Raw genomic sequence first — 6,852 nt, 5'->3', positions numbered from 1 at the left:
ATAACAAAAAAAAATCATTTTTCACTAAAATGCTGGTGTTACCCTAAATTTTTAACTTTCACAGTGGAAAATAGGAAAAAAGCCCCCCAAAATTTGTAACCCCATTTCTCCTGAGTTAGAGCATAACCCATATGTGGATGTAAAGTGCTCTGCGGGCAAACTACAATGCTCAGAAGAGAAGGAGCACCATTGGGCTTTTGGATAGAAAATTTGTCCGGAATTGAAGGCCACTTGTGTTTACAAAGCCCCCATAGAACAATGGACCCCCCCCCCCAACATGTGACACCCTTTTGGAAAATACACCCCTCACAGAATTTAATAAGGGGTGCAGTGAGCATTTACACCCATAGGTGTCTGACAGATTTTTGGAACAGTGGTCCGTGAAAATGAAACATTTTAATTTTCATTTGCACAGCCCACTGTTCCAAAGATCTGTCAAACGCCAGTGGGGTGTAAATGCTCAATGCACCCCTTATTAAATTCTATGAGGCATGTAGTTTCCAAAATGGGGTCACATGTGGGGGGCATCCACTGTTCTGGCAACATGGGGGGATTTGTAAACCCACAGGCCCCCCGACTTCCATTCCAAACAAATTCTCTCTCCAAAAGCTCAATGGCGCTCCTCCTCTTCTGAGCATTGTAGTTTGCCAGCAGAGGACTTGACGTCCACACGTGGGGTATTTCCATACTCAGAAGAAATGGGGTTACACATTTTGGGGGGCATTTTCTCCTATTACCCCTTGTAAAAATGTAAAATTTGGGGAAAAAACAGCATTTTAGTGAAGAAAATTTTTTTTTTTCATTTACACTTCCGACTTTAACAAAAAGTCGTCAATGCCATGTGGGGTTTTCTTTGCTGTTCTGGCACCATAGGGGCTTCCTAAATGCGACATGCCCCCCATAAACCATTTCACCAATTTTTTTTTCATTTTTACATCAGACTTTAATGAAAAGTCGTCAAACACCTGTGGGGTGTTAAGGCTCACTGGACCCCTTGCTACTAGAGATGTCGCGAATTGTTCGCCCGCGAACAGTTCCCGGCGAATTTAGCATGTTTCCGTTCGCATCGCCGGGCGAACATATGTGAAGTTCGGTCCGCCCCCTATACTTTAACTTTGCAGTAAACTTTGACCCTGTGAGTCAGAGTCAGCAGACACATTACAGCCAATCAGCAGCAGTCCCTCCCTTCCAGACCCTCCTACCTCTTGCACGGACACCATTTTACCCTCATTCAGCATGCTGCAGGCTTAGGAAGTGGAGGGTCAGAGAAGCTGCTCCTGTTGTATAGGGAAAGCGATAGCTAGGTTGCTGCTAGGTGGTGTATTCAGGGTACAGTTTACTTCTAAAGCACTCGTGTAACATCTGCTTTAAGGACAGCATCCAAAAAAGCCCTTTTTAGGGCTGAAAGATATCAGTCCGTGTGTCTTGCAACAGCTGGAGGCACCCTGGTTGGAAGGGAACCGCTGGTTAAAAGGGGTACTCCAAAATCAAACTAAAGTTCATTCAAGCACCTAACTACTACAGTATTCAAAGGGCTGAAAGATATCAGTCCGTGTGTTTTGCAACAGTTGGAGGCACCCTGGTTGGGGACCAGTGCTTAAAAGGGGAACTCCGCTGGCAAGCTTTTTTGCTCATTGTCACACAAGTGCAAATCACATTAGGTGTGAAAGTTGTGCAAATTAAAAAAAAAAAAAACTTTTTTGGCTGTTAAATAAAACCAGTCGTCACTGTCAGTTCACGTCACAGTTGCCAGTTTTTTTTGCCTGCAGGGCAAATTGTGTCACCCTAGTGCAAATCACATTAGGTGTGACAATTGTACGAATAAAAAAAAAAATACCTTTATTGGCTGTTAAATAAAACCAGTCGTCACTGTCAGTTCACATCAAAGTTACCAGTTTTTTTTGCCTGCAGGGAAAATTGTGTCACCCTAGTGCAAATCACATTTGGTGTGACACTTGTACAAATTTAACCAAAAAAATTACAGGCAGAGGAAGGCTACCCCGCAGGGGTCGTCGTGGTGCTGGGATTCCCTTTGGCCCTAGAATGGCCAGTGTTCAGAGGCCATGTACCCTGAACCCCCAATGTTCTGAGGACTTAGTTGACTGGCTATCACAAGACACCCAATCTACTACAGCTTCCACTCGGAACCTTGATGCACCATCCTTCTCCTCCTCTAGCTTAGCTTCGGGCACCTCTCATGCTACCACTTGCCCAACCTGCCGCCACCACCAACACTAGCACCACAGCAGCTTTACTTGATCCGTCAGAGGAGTTATTTACACATCAGTTTGAAGACATGAGTGATGCGCAACCATTATTGCCAGAGGATGTAGTTAACAGGGATATGTCTCAGTCAGGTAGCATTACACACATGGACGTACGGCGTGATGATGATGTTGTACTCGCTGCTGCTTCCTTTCTTGAGGTGTCAGATAGCGGTGAAGGTGTTGATGATGACGATGTGTCCGTGGATGCCACGTGGGTGCCCGCTAGAAGAGAAAAAGAGGGGGAAAGTTCAGATAGGGAGACAGAGAGGAGGAGGAGACGAGTTGGAAGCAGGGGGAGGTCGTCGCAAGGAGCTAGTGGCACAGTCAGACAGCATGCATCGGTACCCGGGGTCAGCCAGACGGGATGCCAATCAACGCATGCTGTTGGCACCACCAGAATGCCGTCATCGCAGAGCTCAGCAGTGTGGCATTTTTTTTGTGTGTCTGCCTTTGACAACAGCGAGGCCATTTGCAACCTGTGCCAGAAGAAACTGAGTTGTGGGAAGTCCAACACCCACCTAGGCACAACTGCTTTGCGAAGGCACATGATGTCACATCACAAACACCTATGGGATCAACACGTCAGTACAAGCAGCACACAAAGTCAAAGCCGCCATCCTCCTCCTGGTCCAGCATCTTCAGCCAGGTCAACCACTGCTGCCCTCCTTGCCCCCTCTCAACCATTCGCCTCTCCGTCTCTCGCCTTGAGCAGTTCCTGCTCATCTGCCCACAGTCAGGTGTCTGTCTCGTGACCAACACCTACACTATAATAGTGTTGAGCGGCATAGGCCATATTCGAATTCGCGAATATTCGCGAATATATGGACGAATATTCGTCATATATTCGCGAATATTCGCATATTCGTTATATTCCCGTTTTATTTTCGCATATGCGAACATTCGCGTATGCGAAAACTATCATATGTGCATATTAGCATATACAAAATTAACATACGCGAAAATTCGCATATGTGAAAATTCGCATGTGCTAATTTTCGCATATGCTAATTTTCGCATATGCGAATTTTCGCGCGCCAGTCTCACACAGTAGTATTAGAGCCTTCTTTACACCACACAAGCTGGAAGCAGAGAGGGATGATCACTGTGATGTGTACTGTGAAAAAAAAAAAAAAAAAAAAAACCGAATATTCGTAATTACGAATATATAGCGCTATATTCGCGAAATTCGCGAATTCGTGAATATGCGATATTCGCGAATAATATTCGAATTGCGAATATTCGTGAGCAACACTACACTATAACCGGTGTATCAGGTTTAGTGTGGTGAACGGGTGACCGTTTTCCTTCAAACACAACTTATGGGTAGCCTTTTTCAAAGCCCACATTGCTTTTTAATTCCCCCCCCCCCCTTCCGACAGATGCCTGTCCAGCTGTTGCAAAACTACAACTCCCAGTATACCCTGACAGACGAAGGCCAAAGGCTGTCAGGGCATGCTGGGAGTTGTAGTTTTGCAACTGCTGGACAGCCACAGGGGATCACTGATGCAGTATGTCAATTTCGGCCTATGCTGCCTGATCTTAAACTGGCAGCAGGAGCCACAACCACTTTAACCCCTTAAGGACACATGACGTACTGGAACATCATGTGTCCGCTCCCGATCTATAACAGGGGGCCACGGCGTGGCCCCGTGTCATAGCGGGTCGGGCCTCTAACAACGGCCGGGACCCGTGGCTAATTGATCGCGGTGCCGCGCTCTATTAACCCTTTAGACGCGGCGTTCAAAGTTGAACGCCGCATCTAAAGTGAAAGTGAAAGTATGCCGGTTAGCTCAGTGGGCTGTTCGGGATAGCCGCGGCAAAATCGCGGCATCCCGAACAGCTTACAGGACAGCAGGAGGATCCCTACCTGCCTCCTCGCTGTCCGATCGCCGAATGACTGCTCAGTGCCTGAGATCCAGGCATGAGCAGTCAAGCGGCAGAATCATCGATCACTGGTTTCCTATGAGAAACCAGTGATCAATGTAAAAGATCAGTGGGGGACATGTATCATTGCATTTAGACCATTTTTCACGTCTACAAATTTTGCGCAATTGCGCTTTTTTTGCATAGAGCTGCGTTTTTTTTGGTGGACAGTTTTCTAAAGTTGTCACCAGTTTGGTCTACAGTACACCACCTAATCCAGTGGACTGGTATTTATCAATTGCGCAAAAAAAAAGTAGATGTTTTTTTTTGCGCAATTGCGCTTTTTTGCAAGAAAAGTAGTCTAAACCTAAGAGTGCTAGCAAGGACTCGTAGAAAATGGCAGACGGTGGAAGATGCAGGTGGGGGATGCAGGAGCCGTCTCTCAGCACTGCAGTACTACAACTACTCCCATCATGGGACAGAATCTGTCCCATAATGGGAGTAGTTGTAGTACCGAAGCGCTGAGAGACGCACATCCCCCGTCTGCGGGACTCTATTGTGACTGTTAGGACTACTACTCCCATCATGGACAGACTCTGTCCATGATGGGAGTTGTAGTCCTGGGACTGAAGGACAGATCGCAGCAGGTCATTCTCCAGAGACCCGCTGCGATCTGCATTTATTAACTTAAAAAGCCGGCGGTACATGCGGCTCCACTGCGCTGCCGCCGGCTCCTGTATACAGATGTCACGATTCATAATCCCCGCCTCCGGGAGAGGGGAGCTCTGATTGGTGGAAAGCTATTCACCACTATTAGCCAATCAGAGCTCCTGTCTTCTGGCGGGGATTATGAATTGTGACAGGTCTATACAGGGGAGCGAGTGGAGCCGCTTCTACAGTATATAATTGTTATGTGTACTGTACCCCCCCCCCCCCAGACTAATACTGACCCCTTCTATAGTGAGCGCTGGGACCGCTGTGTGATTGACAGGTCCCCAGCGCAAGTGTCCGGCCCCACTGACCTTTATATGTTATAAATCTTTATGATACACACTGCCCGTCCTCCTCTTCATTCTTCTGATACCGGAGTCGCGCGGCTTCTGCTTTCACTATAGTCAGAGCGCCCCCTGCCGTTGTCTGGCCCCAGCCCCGTGCAATTGGAGGCCGGGAGGGGGCGCTCTGTCTATAGACTATGATACAGAAGCCGCGCGTCTCCGGTATCAGAAGAATGAAGAGGAGGACGGGCAGTGTGTATCATAAAGATTTATAACATATAAAGGTCAGTGGGGCCGGACACTTGCGCTGGGGACCTGTCAATCACACAGCGGTCCCAGCGCTCACTATAGAAGGGGTCAGTATTAGTCTGGGGGGGGGGGGGGTACAATACACATAACAATTATATACTGTAGAAGCGGCTCCACTCGCTCCCCTGTATAGACCTGTCACAATTCATAATCCCCGCCAGAAGACAGGAGCTCTGATTGGCTAATAGTGGTGAATAGCTTTCCACCAATCAGAGCTCCCCTCTCCCGGCGGCGGGGATTATGAATCGTGACATCTGTATACAGGAGGAGGGGGTGGGGGTGGGGAGTGCAGTGTTGCCGCCGGCTTTTTAAGTTAATAAATGAAGATCGCAGCGGGTCTCTGGAGAATGACCTGCTGCGATCTGTCCTTCAGCCCGAGGACTACAACTCCCATCATGGACAGAGTCTGTCCATGATGGGAGTAGTAGTCCTAACAGTCACAATACAGTTTCACAGCTGGGGGATGTGTAAGAGCCATCCCTCAGCACTGCAGTACTACAACTACTCCCATCATGGGACCCAACATTTCCCATGATGGGAGTAGTAGTCCAAGGGCAGACTGACGGATCTCAGGGGTCTCACTCTTGAGACCCCTTGCAACTTCTCCACCCCTGCCCCCTAGTGATGACATGATTAGGGGGCGGAGCTTCACAGTCCAGGCCTGAAGCCAGGGTGGTAAGTATGGCTCTGTTCTCATTATGCGTTTTGCATAATGGGAACAGAGCCTTTTTGGCAGTGTGTTCCCAAACAGGGAGACTCCAGCTGTTGTTTACCTACAGCCCCCATGATGGGAGTTGTAGTTTAGCAACAATTGGAGGCTCCCTCTTTAGGAACACACTGCATTATGTGCGCTCTCCCCAGGGGAGAGCGCCAAAAATGTACTGACCCATTTTTCGTGTTTTTATTTTCTTGTCATTTCAGATAAGTGAATGCAGAGGACTACCTGAGATTCGGTGGAGTGTGACGATGACTAGCATTTTATTAATGTCAATAAAAGGGTTAACGAGGGCTGTGGGGGAGTGTTTTTTTAAATCCATTTTTTTTTTCATGTGTTGTGTTTTTTATAATTGAAATTTCAGGCTTAGTAGTGGAAGCCGTCTTATAGACAGAATCTATTACTAAGCTGGGCTTAGCGTTAGCCCCGAAAACAGCTAGCGCTAACCCCCAATTATTACCCCAGTACTCACCGCCACAGGGGTGCCGGGAAGAGCTGGTACCAACAGGCCCGGAGCATCAAAAATAGCGCTCCTTGGCCTAGGCGGTAACAGGCTGGGGTTATTTAGGCTGGGGAGGGCCAGTAACAATGGTCCTCGCCCATCCTGGTAATGTCAGGCTGTTGCTGATTGGTTGGTGTCTGATTGACACTGAAAATATGGGGAAGCCTATGTGTTGTTTTTTTTTTGTAATAAAAAAAAGTG

The sequence above is a fragment of the Hyla sarda genome, chromosome 2 (assembly GCF_029499605.1).
Source record: "Hyla sarda isolate aHylSar1 chromosome 2, aHylSar1.hap1, whole genome shotgun sequence".
Lineage (NCBI taxonomy): Eukaryota > Metazoa > Chordata > Amphibia > Anura > Hylidae > Hyla > Hyla sarda.
The sequence above is the reverse complement of the archived record's forward strand: the minus strand, read 5'-3'. Positions refer to the sequence as shown.